The sequence below is a fragment of the Phascolarctos cinereus genome, unplaced genomic scaffold, assembly GCF_003287225.1.
Source record: "Phascolarctos cinereus isolate Bilbo 61053 unplaced genomic scaffold, phaCin_HiC Scaffold_726;HRSCAF=1367, whole genome shotgun sequence".
Lineage (NCBI taxonomy): Eukaryota > Metazoa > Chordata > Mammalia > Diprotodontia > Phascolarctidae > Phascolarctos > Phascolarctos cinereus.
Window position 1 is genome coordinate 124,678,082 of NW_027556098.1, and position 20,633 is coordinate 124,698,714.

Genomic DNA, 20,633 nt, shown 5'->3' on the forward strand with positions numbered 1-20,633 from the left:
TTCTCTTGAGTTTTGTATTTGAAAGTCAAATTTTCTATTCAGCTCTGGTCTTTTCATCAAGAATGCTTGAAAGTCCTCTATTTCACTGAATGTCCATTCCCCCCCCCCCGAAGGACTATGCTCAGTTTTGCTGGGTAGGTGACTCTTGGTTGTAATCCTATCTCCTTTGCCCTGCGGAATATTATATTCCATGCCCTCCAGTCCCTTAATGTAGAAGGTGCTACATCTTGTGTTATCCTGATTGTGTTCCCACAATACTTGAATTTTTTCTTTCTGGCTGCTTGCAATATTTTCTCCTTGACCTGGGAACTCTGGAATTTGGCTACAATATTCCTAGGAGTTTTCCTTTGGGGATCTCTTTCAGGAGGTGATCAGTGGATTCTTGCAATTTCTATTTTGCCCCCCTGGTTCTAAAATATCAGGGCAGTTTTGCTTGATAATTTCTTGAAAGCTGATGTCTAGGCTCTTTTTTTGATCATGGCTTTCAGACTGTCCAATAATTTTTAAATTCTCTCTCCTGGATCTATTTTCCAGGTCAGTTGTTTTTCCAATGAGATATTTCACATTGCCTTCTATTTTTTCATTCTTTTGGTTTTGTTTTACAGTGTCTTGATTTCTCATAAAGTCACTAGCTTCTCATTGCTGCATTCTAATTTTTTTTTTTGTCTAGGCAATGGGGTTAAGTGACTTGCCCAGGGTCACACAGCTAGCAAGTGTTACATGTTTGAGGCCAGATTTGAACTCAGGTCTTCCTGAATCCAGGACTGGTTCTCTATCCACTATGCCACCTAATTGCACCTCCATTCTAATTTTTAAGGAAGTATTTTCTTCAGTAAGCTTTTGGACTTCCTTTTCCATTTGACCAATTCTGCTTTTTAAGGCATTCTTTTCCTCATTGGCTTTTTGGACCTCTTTTGCCATTTGGGTTAGGCTATTTTTTAAGGTGTTATTTTCTTCAGTATTTTTTTGGGTCTCCTTTAGCAAGCTGTTGACTTGTTTTTCATTATTTTCTCGCATCACTCTCATTTCTCTTCCCAGTTTTTCCTCTACTTCCCTTACTTTCTTCGCAAAATCCTTTTTGAGCTCTTCCATGCCTGGGACTAATTCATATTTTTCTTGGAGACTTTGTTGTCTTCTAGTTGTATGTTTTGATTTTCTTTGTCACCAAAGAAAGATTCTATAGTCTGACTTTTTTTTTTTTGAGAAATTTGCTCACGATCCCAGCCAATTACTTGAGTTTTAGACTCTTTGTTAAAGTAGGGGTCAGCTTCCAGTGTGGAAAATATACTATCTGAAGCTTCAGGGGTTTTGTGCAGCTGTTTTCAGAGATACTTTTAGGGACCTGTAACTTTTCATTTCTTCCAAGGTGGTATGATCAAAGGAGAAGCGGTGTTTACTCCTTTCCTGGCCTGTGCTGTGGTCTATGAGTGACCACAAGCACTCTTTTCTGCCTTGGAACTGTGAGGAGAATTTCTTCTCTACCATCACTATAAGCTATACCACGCCAGCACTCCTCTTCACCCCAGGACTGCCACCCAGAACTGTGACCCAGATCCAAGCATGGGCAAAGCAAGAGAAGTTGGCAATCCCCCTCTGATCAGCCACTCAATTCCCCCTCAGTCTGTGGGCCAGAAGTTCCAGAGGCAGCGGCCGCCTGTGGCCATGCCTGGGGACTAGGGCTGGGGCTGAGCTTCTCTCTCTCACCGTAGTCACAGACTTTTCCTACTGACCATCTAAGTTGTCTTGGCACTTGTGGGTTGAAAAGTCTGGAAACTACCACAGGTTCCCGAGATCCAGTCCTCTGAAGGCTGCTCCAGGTTCAATGAGGACTGTTTTGCCTGCACGCCCATGCCAAACTGCGTTCTTCTCCCCACCTGGCACGATCAACCTTTCTGATCAACAATCCAGGTTGTTTTGGGCTGGAAATTTGCTTCACTCTGTCTTTTTGTGGGTTCTGCTGCTTTAGAATTTGTTTAATGTCATTTTTTACAGGTATTTGGAGAGGTTCGGGGGAGAGCAAGTCACTGCTTTTACTCCACCATCTTGGCTCTGCCCCCTATATTGCTACTTCTAAGAGAAATTTATTCTAACTTCCAAATAGGGATATCAGGAATATTTCTCAGCAACTACATTTTCATAAGATAAGGCACATCTTCAAAATAGGCCACAAGAGAACTCTCCAGGACAATAATGACCCCATGGTGTTCTGAATTGGGAAACACACAAGAGTTCTTGACTTGGATTCCCAAGATGCTTATTTTTTTTCTTATAAAGAAGTATTTATTGATAAGGTAAATCTGTAAGCAGAGGGGTGATGTAGGTATAATTGATGAGTTACCAACAGGGAAGCTTGTAGAAGGGAACATGCTGTCATGGTCTTCAGCATAATCCATACTGCAGTAATGCCAGTTCACCCTGGATTTTCCAACAACAATGCAGAAAAGACATCTGTTGGAAAATACTTGTCCATCACAGTCATCAGTGAGGGTCACATTCTAAGGTGCAGAAGGTTTGTTCTTTAGGCATTTAACATACTTCCAATACTGCAGCTTTCTGATCCTTACATCTTTTTCCAAGTTAGAGGAAGAGAGTGAACATTCATAGTGTTAAGTTATCTGACCAGTACCACAGACTGGTTGATAGTCCTTCTGACAGGATATAATCTTGCCATTAGGGGAGAGCCTGGGCCGGTTTACTTCAGTGCCTTTTACCTGATTATCTACTACTGGATTAGATAAAGTGATACATTGGGATGGAGAGAAGGCAGAGCTCCACAGTTCTGTTGTTTTGTCCCCACCTTGATTTCTCAACAACACAAAGAGCCCAGGTAGATGCTGCTAGCGCCAGGAAGGCTAGAGTTGATATCTCATGGCCAATGATGTATCTTCATGGCAATGGATGTATAAGTTGTTAGTCTGAGCATTAATAAACAGGAAACTGCCTGTGCCTAATTAAAGAATGCAGGCTAGTAGAAAAGATATTAAAGTGATTTACAAAAAATGGTTTAAAAAAAGTGTAATTCCAAATTTCTTGACGGTACTAAAGTGTTACTAGACTTGATTTCAAATATGGTTTTCATACATTTCACTTTGAACAACTTCAGCTATCTAAAAGATTAAAATTCCCTTGTGTCATAAACCTTCTCTGTGCCTTTTAATAAACTAGATATGCTGTAAATACTATAAACACTAGCAATGATAATCAGTCTAGTTAAAGGTATAAGGCAAATTAAATTCGAATTTTTATTGTCTAATAGCCCAAAAATCTGTGATTTCCTCAGGGTGTACTACTACTTTTACTTATACTAATGCAGATTCCCTGTCCTCTATCACTCCTTTATTCCCGCCCCTCCCATCACTCTTGATGAGAAGTATGGTAGTTATAAACTGCTGCGGTTAAAAAAAACCATCACCTAGTGTGTAAACTAGTGATGAACCTACTTTTTAAAAAAAAAAAACAAGGATTATCCTTATATGACAAAATATTGGGACTTATACTCAAAGTCTTTCTCCATTATTGTACAGGACTTACTTGAGGCTGGAATCCATTCATAGCCTTCAAGAACCTAAGATCATCTCCTTGACATGAGGTTTCATGAGAAGAGTAATAGATTAGTAGTGATTATATTATCAGGGCAACACAAATATAAAAAGAAGAGAAATATTAAGTGATTGTAAGTCATACTTATTTATAAAATTATTTTAATTGACATTTTATGTTAAGAAAATTGTCTGCATAAGAGATAAACTGATTTGAGCTTAAAGGAAGGTGAAAAAGGAGGAAGAAATTTAAGATTTATGTATACATAATGACTAAACTTTGGCAAATGATTAACATCTTAAGATGGAGGAGAGGGAACAGCTTCTGCTTTCCTGGACTGGAAGTCACAGAATGATCGCTTCATGAAAGAGGACATCCTTAGGAATTAGTAACCGTATTAGTTTGGGAAATTAACTTAACCTCTTTGAGCCCAAGTTTACTCAACTCTAAAATTAAGAAGGCTGGCACAGATTATGCCTACAGTCCCATTTGAACTCTGAAATTCCAATGCTTTTATTTGGCAACTTAAAAATTCAACAAGCAAATACTTTGTAGGGGGAGCAGGAGGGGGAAAAAGCATAATTTTCTTCAGGGGTGCTGGCAATTTTTTTATTAGACAAATTTATATTTATCTTTGTCTTGATCCTCTTCTCCATTACTGATTTTTTAACTATCCTTTTGACCTTCTAACAGTCCCAATCAGGACTAATATTTTCTAATGCATACTGGTTTAATGCACAAACAAGCATTAAGTTGTTACTTAATTTTGCCATAATATCTAATTTCTAATATGGGCAATAGTAAGTTAACATGGTTAAACATAGTATATACATAAGCCAAGATGAAACTCTGGTTAGGATAACCACTAATATTTTGTGAATGGATTTAGTCATCAATACATTATAAAAGAAATAACTTTCAGGCCATGACTAAGCAATCCTCAAACTGGACTTGGTAGTGCTTACTCACAATTTATACAACTAGTATGTTGTAATTTTCTTGCTAATAAAAAGGGAAATTGATTAAAATGGTATTTATCAATTAGTCACTTTCATATCTCAGAGGAATGAAATCTTTCTTGTAAAACTTTTTATTTAAGGATATGATGATGAAAAGTATTTATAAAATCCAAGCAATGAAATGTTGCCTGCCACTATAAAAGAATGAAATAAACATTCTAAGGGATAGTTAATATAAATAGTAAGTTTTGTGTAGGATTCAAAATTTAGCAAATATTTCAAACTATGTACAAATGTATAGGAATGCGCAAAAAACATAATTATCTATTAAGGGCTTATGTTCTACTAGAAGAAATGTAACATGAACATAATATTTTAGATTTGACAATTACAGGTCATAGTGTAAGCAGGACTGAACTAACATATTTCCTTCTTACATCTTAAAGGAAGTAAACCACAAAACAGAACACAGGCATACCTCATGTAATTGCACTTCACAGAGAATGCCTTTTTTTTTTTAAACAAATTGAAGGTTTGCGGCAACCCTATGACGCCATTTTCCCAACAGTATGTGCTCTTATTATGTCTCTATGTCACATCTTGGTAATTCTTGCAATATTTGAAACTTTTTCATTACTATTATATGTTATAGTGATCTGTGATCAATAATCTCTGATGTTACTATAATAATTGTTTTGTGGTGTGCTGAGCTGTGCCCATATAAGAAATGAACTTAAATGATTCGTGTGTGTTCTGACTGCTCCACTGACATGTTCTGGTTTTTCTCCCTCTCCTTAGGTCTCCCTGTTCCCTGAGACACAACATTAAAATTAGGCCAATTAGTAACTCTACCTCTACGTGTTCAAGTGAAAAGAAGAGTAAATTTATGCTGCAAATTTCATTGTTGTATTATTTTAAGAAATTGCCATAGACACCTAAAACTTCAACAACCACCACCCTGATCTGTCAGCAGCCATCAACGTTGAGGCAAGGCCCTCCACCAGCAAAAAGATTAAGATTCACTGAAGGCTTAGATGATGGTTAGCATTTTTTTAGCAATAAATTATTTTTTAAATTAAGATATGTATTTATTTTTAGATATACTACTACTACATACTTAATAAGACTGCAGTATAGTGCTAAACATAACTTTTATATACCCTGGGAAACAAAAGATTTATGTAACTTGCTTTATTGTGATATTTGCTTTATTGTGGTGGTCTGTAACAGAACCGTGAAATATCTCTGAAGTATTCTAGTTTAGAAAAGCAAATGGGTACTAAGATACTAAATCTAGCACTTGCTGCTTGTGTAAAATCTTTTTAACCAAGGCCCTAAGTGAGTGCTGCAAAGTAGAAAGAATAATGGATCACTTATTACGCCCTCAACTTGTTCATTTCTATACACTGGCTTATGGTACTGTTTCCTCTCTCTGGTATGCCCACAGCTCTGGTGAAATCCTACCCACTCTTTAAAAACTCAATTAAAATACTACTTCCTCCATTATTCTTTTTTTGATCTTTCCATATATAAGTGACTTCTTTCCTAGCAGACTTCACATAGCAATTTGCTTGTAACTCTCATGCTTTTTCTTACATATGTATGTATTATTTTGTATCATTATTATGATGATGATTATTTATATATGTCACTTCCTCACCAGAATACAGGCTCCATAAAGCGAGGGGCCTTAGCTTAGCTGAATTTTCTATCTGCCTAGAGTCAAGCACAATGATCTGCACAGAGCAGGTGCTTAATAAATGCATAGCAAACTGACCAAAAATCAAGAGATTTATTATACTTATTAAGCAGCATGTCACAACATTAACACTTCATTGTTCTGTAATTTTTTCACTTCTGTTGTTCTTATCTCCCAACTCTATTGCAAGCTTCATGAAACTTGAAAGGACAGATTATATTTTGTAGATACACTCTTTTTTTAATGTTTTGTACTTCATTGATCTGCTCATAATAGTTGCCTAGAGAGCACTTATACTTTTCTTTGTCTTTACTTAAAATATTTCCTGACATTAATAAATATGTATGAATGAACAACGCACACTCAAGGAGTATTATCTTTATTTCTTTGGATTTTTTTAGTGGTAAAAAAGGCAGTTGCTCCAAATTAGTGTAATTTAGACAGCAAAAAATAGATATGGCATTGGGAGTGTACCACAATAAAGACGTTAAAGCCTTTTATTTTAACAGAAAAAAGGAACAGCATTGGTGCAATGTGATGATTCCAGTAAAATAAATAAATGCATTAGGAAATTTTTTAGTTCTGATATTAAGTCTCAAGTAATAAAACTGTTAGTGGTATTAGAAAGTGTGAGACAGATCATAAATTCAATCTGCTAATTGGATTGTTGTGAGCATAATCAAAGATAAGGCCAGAATTCTTGAATAAAAGCATAGTGCTGCTCTAGTATAACCCACTGTAATAATGTCTGATAGACATAGCAAAATTTCTCAATAATCGGGGGGCTAAATTCAGTCCCGGGTATCCCTTAATTTTTCAACACTTTAGACCCAAGACTTTATTCTAAGTAAATTTTTAAAAAGCACAGATTTCACAGGATGAGATATTCCAGGTTAGTGGTGGTTGTTTTAAAACAAGATTTAATTTGCATGGTACTACCAAATAGGATGAAATAGTGATTTCCTAATTAATTACTTGATTTCATCGAAGAGGGAAGATATTGTTCCAAGTACATTTGTAATATTCATGTGATGGTAAATAATCTCCACAAAGACTTACATAGTTAAAGAAGAGAAATCAATACTTGGATTTAAAAATATAAAAAACAGATGCTTTAATAGGAATTTCAAATTAAAACCTATATTGGCCAAGCATTCACAAAGTCCTAAAGTATTAATGGGTAGATTTCCATTGATCTTGAAACCAAACTGTAAAACCTGGATTACTGTCCTATCATTCAAGGCCTTATTTTCAAAACAACTTTATCAACTGTAAAGACATATTATAAAGATAGCAATCTTGCCTTCAAAGAAATATTGACAACTTATGTCTTAATATCACATTTCCCCCCTTTTTAATACAATACCATTGGTGCCCCTCATTTACTCATTAAAGGCTTTTTGCCTCAAGTAAAACTTTGTTCAGCTCATCAGATCAACTGGGAAGATAGTTCCTATGGTAAGGAGTTGAAAGTGCCTTAGTGTTTTAAATGTAATAAAAATACGTGGAGGCAGCTAGGTGGCACAGTGGATAGAGTACCGGCACTGGAGGTAGAAGGACCTGAGATCAAATCTGACCTCAGACACATAACATTCACTAGCTGTGTGACTCTGGGCAAGTCACTTAACCCCAATTGCCTCACAAAAAAAAAAAAGGTGGAGAATCCTGGTACCAGGCAAAGGAATTCATTCAGCCTTAATGTAATTTGGAGGAAATTATGTCCTCAATTTGTGGCTGGTTTTTATGGCTTTGAAAATCTAAGAGGTTACCACAACATATAAAATTTTACCTAAAGAATATGAAATGGCACCTTTAGATGTTAATTAACTACTAAAATCTCCTGACCAGTAACTCAAAGTGGATTACCTTTTGAAAGTACAAGAAAAGAAAATGAATAAGAAGAATAGATTCTAAATTATCTCTTAAAAATAATTTGTAAAACCTTCAGCTACTTAGATACCACACTGAATATCTTTTAAAGTAATAAAATGTAGAACTCTAATATCAGCAAAATGTTTCTGAATGCCATTGCTTTCTATAAGAAAAAAAAATCTATAAGGATCAGACTGAATTTCTCTAGACAGCTTTTAAAAGATGAATTATTAAAAAACAAAAATAAGTACATAAATTCTAAATAGGGAAATAATATTGGTTAAATGTTTAATGTTTGTTATAGTTATTTGATAAAGAATATGTGTGCATTGGAGTGAGGAGGATGTTATACAGCATGGTATAATAAAGGTGGCATATGAATCAGGAAGGCCAGGGTTCAAGTCTCACTTCTGATACATACTGACTTGTCTGGGTAAATCACTTAGCCTCTCAATGTTCTAAGAAATTCTATTAAGATTATAATTTGAAGAAAAGTATCAACCTGTATTGGCAGAGTTTCCTCATTCAGGAATTTCCTATATTAATGAAATCACAGGTGTAGTCTATATACAGAAAGAGTGCATATATATTTATATACACAGAGCATGTCTATAAAGGGGAGATGTTTAGATATTTGATTTCATCAATGTTGTGAAATTCTGGTATGCAGAGTCATGAAAACCCAGAGAAGAGAGAGTATCCAAGAAGAGTACCCAAGTGCTGCAGAGAAGACAAGAAATTTGAACACTCAGAAGATGCCATTAGATTTGGAAATTAAGAAATGACTGGTAACTTCAGAAAAATTAGTTTTAGTTGAATGATGAGGTTATACTGATGAGGCACTTAGGCAAATCATTTAAAGTTTCTGGGCCTCAGTTTCCTTATCTGTAAAATAAGAGGGTTGGCCTACATTAGTCCAGTAGAAAGACCTTAACAGGTGTCTTCCAGTTTTAGATCTATGCTCCCATGCTATCTACTGTTACTCAGAAAAGTACAAATACAGTTTAAAGGCACAAAATGTACAGTTTACTTCTGATGCTATAGCACAGAGTATACTAGAAACTTGGGACAGCTAGGTGGCCTCAGGCAGTAGCTGTGTGACTCTGGGAATGTCACTAAATCCTGCTTGCCTCAGTTGCTTCATCGGAAAAATAAGATGGAGAAAGAAAGAAACCACTCCAGTATGTTTCAAGTTGAAGAATTTGCCACTGTGTGGCAAAGCACCTGGTGCTGATTCTATTCCAGCTGAGATTTACAAGGAAGGGGGGTTCATTGCTCATACAAAAGGTAATTAAAATTTTTGAGGTTATATGGCAAGAGGAAGTTATCCCCCCAGGAGTTCAAGGATGCCTCCATTGTCCATCTCTGTAAAGGTAAAGGAAATAGATTGTCCCGTAACAATCTCGGGTGTGTGTATGTCTGTATCTCTCTCTCTTAGTCACTGCCAGCAAGATTCTTGCTAGTAGGCTGATCTTTCACCTGAAAGATGGTAATCTACCTGAGAGCCAGTGTGGCTTCAGAAAGGGCCAAGGAACAGTTGATATTATGTTTGCTACCCGACAACTCCAGGAAAAAATGCCAGTAGCAGAACAGAGGTCTGTACACAAGGTCTGTAGATCTGACCAAGGCCTTTGAAACTGTTAGTCATGAGGGCTTATGGAAAATTATGCCAAAATTTGGTTGCCCAGAGAAGTTCATCAGCATTGTTTGTCAGTTTCACGATGGCATGCCTGCTTGGTTTCTGGATAATGGACAATGCTCTCGCGCTTTCCCAGTCACCAATGGAGTGAAACAATGCTGTGTGCTTACTCCCATGCTTTTTAGTCTGATGTTTTCAGCCATGTTGTCAAATGCTTTCAATGAGGATGTAGTGTTAAGTTAGGAGGTATAGGAAGCTAAGCTAAGGCCAAATGGTTTGTGCTCCTTATGCATGACTTAAGAACTGTATCCTTATATCTTACTTATTTTTAAGGGGGAAGCTTCAAGCCTTTTTTTTTAATCGTTGGTACCCTAACTTGCCACAAAATAAGTATCTTTGTGCCATGGATTTCTGACATTAATATATGTTAATGTACTAAGTCTAACATAAAAAAGTAACTCTTTCACCTACACACCACATAGTAATAGCCTAAGTAACTAACTCCATTAGTCCCATCTTTGTTAGAAATATACTTTTTTGGTGTTTTTCTTACTGCATAGAATAATTTTGTATTAAATTTTGATTGTAACAATGTTTTTGTATTGTATTTTGAAAGGGGTATATTTACATAAACCCATGAAAAGAATGCCTATATGATATATGGATTTATCAAATGTGAAGATGGGAATTATAAGTCCAATATTAACAAAATGAACAAACCATCATTCTGTGGTGACTAATTCATGCTGTAGACACTTATTCCCCTGCACTAACCCTCTTAGGCAACCCTCTAGACAATTAAAACTATATGAAATGACAGCATAATCGATACAAGTAGACATAAAGTAGTATAATGGCCCTTGACTTCAAAGAATTTAAAATTAATCAGAAAAACAGAGCACAGATACCTGAAAAATTAAGAGCTAAACAGTTGTATAAGACAATGCCATAAGAGATACCATAAGGGAAAATATGTTGATTATAAGTAGTGGAGTTTCATAAAAATAACATGATGCTAGCAATCACCTTCACATTATATAGGAACTATAGATGGAATTCATCAAAAATCTTTCTGTAGTAACCTAGTTAGTTCAGAGATTGGGAGAAAGAACTGCATTAACCATACCATTTCTTTTATCCTAACTCCTCAATGTATTTGTGTGTTGCTTTGTTTTGGTGGATAGTTAGGGTATTCAGACATATTTTATCTTGTTTTAATTATGTGAATAATGAGGTAAATGGAAGGAGAAATAAAAAGTTGAAAGCCACTGATACTTTATAGCATACAAAAGCTGTATCACAGGGGTCAATTTCCATTTTTAACTATAATGAAAACATAACAATAGAATTCAGACAGTTATTTTTCATTACGGAAAGTGGTTATTATATAGAGACTAGAGAACACAGTATAATAATGAGGATGATGATATAAAAACTTACCACAGTTTACAAATTGCTTTTTACACATTATGTTACGAATTATAATAAAGTTAATCGACATAATTAAATATAATTATAAAAACAAAGCACTGTAGTAGGCCTTTAAAAAATATTTTCTGGACTGAAATGTTTCAATGGGCTGATAAAAGGGGAAATATTCAGTCTCCTTGCTTGTGATGGTATTTACTCTAACAGGCTTATAACTATAGGAAATGCATATAGAGCTCTCTACCATGATGAGCCTTACATATTTCCAGATCTTACTCTACTACTACCCACTGGAATAATGCTTCAGAAAACCTCTTCACCTGATACTTAGAATCAACATTAATATAGTTATGGATACAAAACTGATTACTCATAAATACACCACTTCTTTAATCAGAAATTCAGAGGTATTCCTGTATGACCAAAATCCCCTACTTTTTTAGCTCTCCCTTTCTGAACTTGTTTTTAGACCTCTAATCCCTCACCCACTCAAAAGGTATTGACCTTTTTGGGCTTTTACCTCTGCTTTACTTCCATTCCCTAACTTCAATCTGGTAGTTAGGTATGCCTGCTCTTTTCTCCTATTGCTGATCCCGTCTTATCAAACTACAGCTCTGGATTATTCACACCACCCACTTTCTCTGCTTCCGTTCACAATTTGCTAAATATAGATGGAGGAAGTTTCACAACTGTGCTGACAGAGTAGCTAGGTAGTCATTTCATTCTTGCCTAACTGACTCCCTATCTCACCTCCCTCACAACTCCTCTAATTCTTTTTTTCCCTTCTCAAGCCTCTTATTTTATTGAGGAAATTGAAACCACCCTTCTTTATTCTTTTCATCTCAAAACCCCTCAACATTCTCTCTCACTGTCTCCATCATTACTACAGTCTCTGACGGAGAGGTGGTTCTTTCTTTGCCAAGACCAACACCTCTCTGTGGGCACTTAAACTTATCCCTTACATATTCACTAGAAGACTGTATCCCTTTTTTTTTTTTGATTGGAAACTGAAGTAATTTTTTAATTTAGCAAATAAGGAGACCATGGCATAACAGAACTGAATAACAATAGCTCATCCAGACATTGTTTAAAGGTTTACAAAGTGCTTTCCTCACAACAAGTCCAACAGACAGTAAGTGTAAGCATCATTATCTTTTCATAAATAGGTTATTTAAGGTGAAGAATCTGAAGCTCTGAGAACTGAAGTATTTTGCCCATGTTCATGAAATTAGTAACTGCCAGCCTAGGGAATCAAACCCAGGCCCACTATACCATGCTGCTGCCATTTTCTTTTGAGTTTTTTAAAAAAAATTTTTTGTGATGAGGCAGTTGGGGTTAAGTGACTTGTCCAAGGTCACACAGCTAGTAAGCGTCAAGTTCTGAGACAGCATTTGAACTCAGGTCCTCCTAACTCCAAGGTCTGGAGCTTCATCCACTGTGCCACCTAGCTGCCTCCATTTTCTTTTTTCTTTCTTTTCTTAAAAAGTTTCAAAATTTATTTTAAACTTAAATACAATACAAGGAAAAAAAAAACCCTGCCATGTACCCATCAGAACATAAGAGAGGATTCAATATAAAGCAATAAATGCCCATTTCAAGAAAAACCTATATAATGAACACTACACATTATTTTCAAAGCTGTCCATTTTTCCTTTTCTTTTTGTTCTCCCCTTTCCCCCCGGCTACAATTAAGCACAGAGACACATACACAAAGATATCCATAAACTTTCACATATATACTAAAACACATATATGCAACACTGTTTTGCTTATATCCACTTGTCATCAAAACTGTACCCTTAATCATCCCCCCGCCACCCAAACCGTCAACCACTTCCTATTAACTATTCCTTCCTATCAACCTCTTTATATCAATTGCTCTGTACTGCCTTGAAACATATCCAAGTCTCCCATCTCCTTAAGAAAAACCCTTACTAAGACTATACAATCCTCATGGGCTATCCTTCACAACATCTCTTCTCACTTTCTGATGCAAACTCCTTGAAAATGCTCTCTATAATTGCTTTCACTATGTTTTGCCTCTCATTCCACAATCCCTTGCAATCAGGCTTTTGACCTGATTCCTGAACTGAAATTACTCTCTCCAAAGTTACCAACGATTTCTTAATTGCCAAATTCAATAGTCAATCCTCAGTCATCATCATCCTTCTTAAATCCTTGGCACTTAGCACAGAGCCTGGCACATAGGAGGTGCTTAATAGACAGATACTAGTGGATTATATGTGCTACATTTGCCACTGTTGACCACCCTCTCCTCCTGGATACTCTTTCCTCTCTGGCTTTTTGTGACATTATTCTTTCAAGGTTCACCAATCTTTAAAAAAAAATTGTTTTATTTTCTGTTTCAAATTATCTCCCTCTCCTTTCCCCACCCTTGAAGAGGGCAAGAAAACAAAACCTATTGCAAACTCTATACTGAGTACATGCAAAATAAATTCTGGAATTAAATATGTAAAAGAAAAAGAAAGAAGAATTTATGCTTCAATCTGTACTCTAAGTCACTTATTGGGAAGTGGACAGCATGTTCTATCATGAATCTTTTGGAGTTGTGGTCAGTCACTGAGTTGATCAAAGTTAACTAAGATTTTCAAAGTTGGTTATCTTTACAATATTGCTGTTACTATATAAATTATTGTCCTAGTTCTGCTTACTTCATTTTGCATCAGTTCATACAAGTCTTCCCAATTTTTTTTTATGTACTGAAGCCATCCTTTTCATCACTTCTTACGGCTCAACAGTACTCCATCACATACACATAACATAACTTGGTATTGTTTCAATGAATATGCATTCATGCCCTCAGGTTTGTATTCTTTGCCACTACAAAAAGAGCTGGAAATGATATTGCTTATTTGGTAATGAACTCTTCCCATATCCACAAACCTGAAGTGTAATTTCTTCTATGTCCCACTAACTTGATTAGACTATCACTCTTTATATCTACTTCACATATCTTTTTTTTTTTTTTGGGTGAGGCGACCAAGGTTAAGTGACTTGCCCAGGGTCATACAGTTAGTACGTGTCTGAGGCTGGATTTGAACTCAGGTCTTCCTGACTCCAAGTCCAGAGCTCTATTCACTGTGCCACCTAGCTGTCCTCACATATCCTTTTGCAGCTTTCCTTGGTATATGGTATGAGATACTGGTCTATATCTACTTTCTGCTGGACTACCTGCCAGTTTTCCCAACAATTTCTGTCAAACAGAATGTTCTTGTCCCATTGTTGTTCTGCTAATGTGCTTCTCAATATTGGTTACCTAATCTATTTCACTCTTTATTTCTTATCTAGTACCAAATTCATTTGATGATTATGGTTTTGTAGTACAGTTTGAGATTTGGTACTACCAGGCCTCTTTCCTTCTCATTTTTTCCCCATTGATTCCCTTGATATTCTTCATTTTTTTTTTTTGGTTCCTCCAAGTGAATCTTGATCTGTCTTTATTTGTGTGAAGAATACTTGTGTTCATATACTTCCTGTGTGTGCCTTGGCAGGTATATTCTCAAGTATTTTGTACCACCCATAATAATTTAAAGGAAATTTCCCTGATTCTTTCTGCTGGATGCTGTTGGAAACATACAGAAAGAAGAATGATTTATGGATTTATTTTATGTCTGCAACTCCGCTTTGTTAATTTTTTGAAAAATTTTCTTTCTGCTTCACTCTTGATATTACTGGAAAGACTTCTAGCTTATCCCCATCACAGATGCTTGTTTTTGATTTTAATTAGACATGATTTTAAGAAAAGCTCCAGTTATCTCCATGCTTAAAAGGATATATTTTTGTCAAAAGATTTTTCTAAATGCATTGAAATGATCATATGATTTATGTTGTTTTTATTACGGATATGTCAGTTATGCTTATACTTCTCCTAATATTGAACTAGTCAGTCATTCTTAGTATAAATCTAGCCTGGTCACAGTGTGTGATCTTAGTGATATACTGTCATAGTTTCCTTGTTGATATTTTACTTAAATTTTTTTGTATCAATTTTCATTAGGGAAACTGGTCTATAATTTCTCTATTTTGACTATTTCCTTTTTAGGTATCAAGACCATATTTGTGCCACAAAATGAATTTGGTCAAGATCTTTTTTTTTTTTGTAAGATAGGTGTATTAAGTAATCTATTTCCTGTTCTGTTAATCTAGGAATTTTATACTTTAAAAATATATTCATCTATTTCATTTAGATGGTCAGTTTTATTGGCATACTATTAGATAAAATAGCTCTTAATAATGGCGTTTAATTCTTCTTAATTGTTTACAATTTTATCTTTTTTGTTTTTAATACTGGTACTTTGGTTTTTGACTTCTTATTTTAAATCAAATTAGGTAATGGCTTATCCTAGTTTACTCATTTTAAAAAAACCCTCATAATTTTATATATTACTTCAATTTTACAAAACTTTCAGTTTTGCTATCTCTCCTTTGATTTTCAGGATTTGTCTCTCGCTGTTTTGTAATTTGTTAGTTTTCTAGTTTAGCTGAAATCCTTATTTGTTAATCCGCTCTTTTTCTCTATTACTGAGGAAAGATTTTATATACATACACATATATATATTCTGCTAAGTTTGGCTTTGGCTGCAATCCACAAATTTTGTTATGTTGTATCACTGCTGTCATTACCTTCAATCAAAACTACTCTGTAATTTGTTCTTTGACCTACCCTGTTTTTTAGGATTAAATTATTTAGTTTTCAATTCATTTTTAACTTAGGCTTCAAAGGCCATTTATCGAATGTAATTTTATTGCATTATAGCTGGGAAAAGATACATTTACTATTTCCGCTCTTCTGCATGTTTGTGAGGTTTTCATGCCCTAATAAATTGTCAATTTTTGCCATGTACAGTTGAGAAATAGGTATACTCCTTTTATTCAATATTCTCCAGGGGTCTTTCATAGCTAAATTTATTCATACTTCTCTTGTTTATTTATTTAAGTTTCATTTATCTAGATCTGAAAGGTGTAAGTCCCCAATGACAGAGATTAAATGTTTCTTTCTGTAATCCATTTAACTTTTCCTTTAAAATTTACCTGTTATGCCATTTGATGAATATATGTTCAGGATTGCTATTGATCCATTATTTATGGTATCTTTAAAGTAAAACGTAGTTTCCCAGTTTGTCTCTTTACTGAGGTCTATTTTTGCTTTTTTCTAAGATCATGATTTCTAGCCCTGTTTTTTTAAGCTTCATTGAAGCATAACAGAGTCTGCTTTAGTCGTTTATTTTAGCTGTGTATTTCTTATAAACAAAATATTGTTGGATTCTAGTTTCTAATCCATTCCACTCCTCTCTTTGGTTTTATGGGTGAGAGTTCATCACAATCACATTCACAGTTATGACTGTAAATTATGTATTTCCCTTAATCTTATTTTTTTATACTTTCCTTACCTTTTTTCCCTATCTCCTCTTTAAGTCTGTTTTGCTTCTGACCAATGCCTCCCCTTGATATGCCTTCTCTACTATCCTTTCCTCTCTTTCTCACTTAATCCCCTTCCCTCCTATTTCCTTGTTGGAAAGATGAATTTCTGTACTGAGCTGTGTTTGTATGAATATTCTTCCCTCCTTGACAGTTTAGATGAAAGTGAGGTTCAAGTGTTACCCATTCTGTCACCCTTCAACCACACTGCTTCCTACACTGTATGAACTCTTCCCTACCCACTATACTTTTGTGGGATAATTTTCCTCATTCTTCTTCTCTCTTTCCTCCATCTGCTAGTACATTCTTCTTCCCACCCTTCCATTCTTCTTTTGAGGTCATTTCATCAAAAGAATCTCATCCAAGCCCTAAGACTCCTTGTGATAATAAAGTTCCAAGGGGTTACATGAATCATCTCCCAGTACAAAAGAATGTAAACAGTTTAACCTTCTTTATTCCTTTATGATTTCTCATTCATGCTCACCTTTTGAATCTCAATTTTTAAATTCATCAGGAATGCCTGAAAGTACTCTATTTCATCAAATATCCATTTTTTCCCCTTTAGAATTATACTCAGTTTTTCTGGATAGGTTATTCTTGGTTGTAATCTCAGCTCCTCCACATTCTGGAATATCATATTCCAAGCCTTCTTTTTCTTTCCTGTGGTGGCTGCTAAATCTTGTGCCATACAGACTTTGGCTCTGTGGTAGTTAAATTATTTCTTTTGGCTGCATGCAGAATTTTCACCTTGACCTGGGAGTTTTCATTTTGGGATCTCCTTTAGGAGGTGATCAGTGGATTCTTTCAATTTCTATTTTACCCTCTGGATCTAAGATATTGGGGCAGTTTTCCTTTATAATTTCTTGAAATATGATGTATAGGCTCTTTTTTATTTGTAGCTTTCAGGTAATCCAATGATTCTTGAGTTATATCTCCTCAATCTATTTTTCAGTCAGTTATTTTGCCTATAAGTTATTTCATATCTTTTTCAACTTTTCAGTATTTTGACCATTTTATTATTTCTTTACTTTTTACGGAATCATTGGCTTCAATTTGGCCAATTCTCATTTTTAATGAGTAATTTTCTTCAGTAACATATTTTTTTTTAATCTCTTTAACCATTTTGTTGCTGTTGTTCAATTGTGTCTAACTCTTTGTGACTCTATTTGGGGTTTTCTTGACAAGGATACTAGAATGGTTTGTTTCCTTCTCCAGCTCATTTTATATATAAGGAAACCATGGCAAAGTTAAGTACATGCCCAAGGTTATACAGCTAATATGCGTTTGAGGCCAGATTTGAACTCAGGAGAATGAGTCTATCTGCTCAGCCACCTATCTTCCTTAAAAAAATAATAATAATAAAAAAAAAACACCACCACCACCAAGTGGCCAATTTAAACATTTAAATATTTATTTTCTTCTTTAATATTTTCACCAAGCTGTTAACTCTTATTTTAAAATAACTTTTTAACATAGTGTTCATTTCTTTTCCCATTTTTTCTTCTATTGCTGTTATTTTCTTCTTATGAAAAAATTTTTTTTGCTTCTTTTTTATGGCCTTTAATTATTCTATGAATTCTTGTGTTTATGTCCAATCTGCATTTTTCTTTGAGGTTTTGTTTATAGATATTTTAAAGTTATTCTCTTCTTTTTGTGTTTGTGTTTTGAGCTTCCAGGTCTCCACAGCAGCTCTTTATGATAGTTTTTTTTTTCTTTGCTCATTGTGTCTTGACTTCCAACTTGATATTAGTACCGAGACTTGAACACTTCTTGAGGGAGGGGAAGGGAAATGTTTGGCTCAACTTCTGTTCTTTTATGTCTTCATTTGCAACTCAGTCTGGGGGCTTCTAATTTTTCAGTGCTCCAACAATAGTGTCATTCGAGATGAGGTCTATCTACTGCTCTCCTAGTCTATGCTCTGCAAGTTCCTGACCCAGGTTGGAGACTACTGGCTTGTGTGTAGCTCAGTTTCAGCAGATTGATCAGAGCAATGACAACTGTTCCTTCATCCAACACTAATTTAAGGATCGGATCCTGCCCCGGTAGTAACTGCCCTGGTGTACTTAGTCTTCTTTCTGTCCTTGGGTGCTGGAATGCTCCCTTGCTGACATATTGTTCTCCTGGCCCCCTATCTCTAGTGTGTGTAGACCTCCCTATTTCCCTAAGCTTCCCTCAGGGCAAGAAAAATGACTAATTATGATTTTTTCTTGATTTTTCTGTTTTCTAGATTATTATGGAGGAAGTGTGCTAGCAAATTGATTTGGGAGGTATAAAGGGATTGCCTTGCTGCAATGAGGGCCAATTGAGATAATATAACACAAATTTGGAGTAATCCCTGCCAGCATGGCTTAATGATTTTTTTTTCTAGCTCTATTCAGCATCACATGTATAGAATGGAAGGCACCTGATAGTGGGAATGATCCAAGCATGGGGGTTTGGCAAAGCATGACTAGCAAGAAATAAGAAGGCAATGGATTCCTGAGAGGACAATATAGAGTTGAACTGGTTTCTCAAGAGGTCCAGATGTGGAAAGGAGATATCCAGTGGACAGGAGGTAGTTTGGGAAAGAACAGAGGGGTATAGGCACTGGAGACTATGGGGCAGATGAAGAACAGGATTAAGAGGTCATAAGGCAGAAAAATGGAATAAAAAATTGTGACCTAATAAAACAGTTGCAGAGATTATGAACAAGGAACTGGAACACTTGTGAGTAATGGCACGACCAAGGGCATGACCATCTTTCTGTGTAGTTGAGGCATGGTGGAGGAGTAGGCCAAAAATTGAGCAGATTGAGGAACCTGGAATTAGGATATTTGAGGGAGTATTATCATGTATGTTGGTATCTCCAGTTATGAGGGCAGGAGCTGAAGTGCAGAGAAAGACTGTGAGCCAGGTATTGAACTTTGAGTTAAAAATAAGAGAGTCCCTGTGGGGCCAGTAAATAACAACAACCAGAATCCTGAAGTGCTAAAATTGATGGTGGTAGAGAAAAGAGAATGGAAGTAGTAGTGAGGACCAAGAAGTTAGGGAATGTGAGTAAAAGTGTAACTGTGAGTAAAAGCATAACTGGTACTAGAAAGGCTGGCCATAGATGCAGTGTTGTCAGGTGGCAGAGAGCATTAGCGAGAGCTGGAAGATGGAAGAAGTGGGAAAGGAAACTGTTTTAAGATGAAAGCAACTACTAGTGGCTTTTCTCTCAAACTACCTTGTAATTAGCCACTTCATGTTTATTTTTATTTACTAACTTTATATTTATACAATATATATTTTTATATCAACTTGTTATCTTTCAATTAGAATGTAAGCTTGTGAGTACACATATTTTTCATTCTTTGTACTTTTATCCCTGGTACCTAATATAGGCTCATAGTAAGTGTTTAATAAATATTTGTTGATTGATTACGCCAACAGAATTTAACTTTTTCATTCCTACTTTTTTTTTAGAAACTTCCATGCAATTTCTGCCCAATCTCTGCAATATTTGTTGTTGTTGTTCAGTCATTTTCAGTCATGCCTGACTCTGTGACACCATTTGTGGTTTTCGTGGCAAAGATACTATAGTGTTTTGCCATTTCCTTCTCCAGCTCATTTTACAGTTTACAGTTTCTGAGCATCTGAGGCCAGATTTGAACTCAGGAAATGAATCTTCTTGACTCTAGTTTGAGCACTCTATCCACTGTGCCTCTTAAATGTAATATCTATAACCAGTCTCTCTCTTTCTCACACTCACTCACTCTCTCTGTCTGTCTGTCTGTCTCTCTCTCTATTTCTCAAATTTTTAATGGAAGTTACCAGGATTAGTAAATTCCAGCCTAAGTGCAGTATTAGGGTAGTTAGTGGTGCAGTGGATAGAGTGCCAGGCCTGGAGTCAGGAAGACCTGAGTTCAAATCCGACCTCAGACATTTACTGGCTGTGTGACCCTGGGTAAGTCATTTACCTCTTTGTCTCAGTTTCCTCATTTGTAAAATGAACAGGAGAAGGAAATGGCAAAACACTCCCAGTACCTTTGCCAAGAAAACCCCAAACAGGGTCATAAAGATTTGGACGTGACTGAAA

At 35.7% G+C, this 20,633-nt stretch overlaps 1 protein-coding gene across 1 annotated transcript in view; it reads right to left on the minus strand.

The window, feature by feature from the left end:
• The window catches only part of STAG1 (STAG1 cohesin complex component), a 346,896-nt gene that overhangs the window by 49,691 nt on the left and 276,572 nt on the right, over positions 1–20,633 (minus strand). The gene's annotated exons all lie outside the window — the stretch shown is intronic.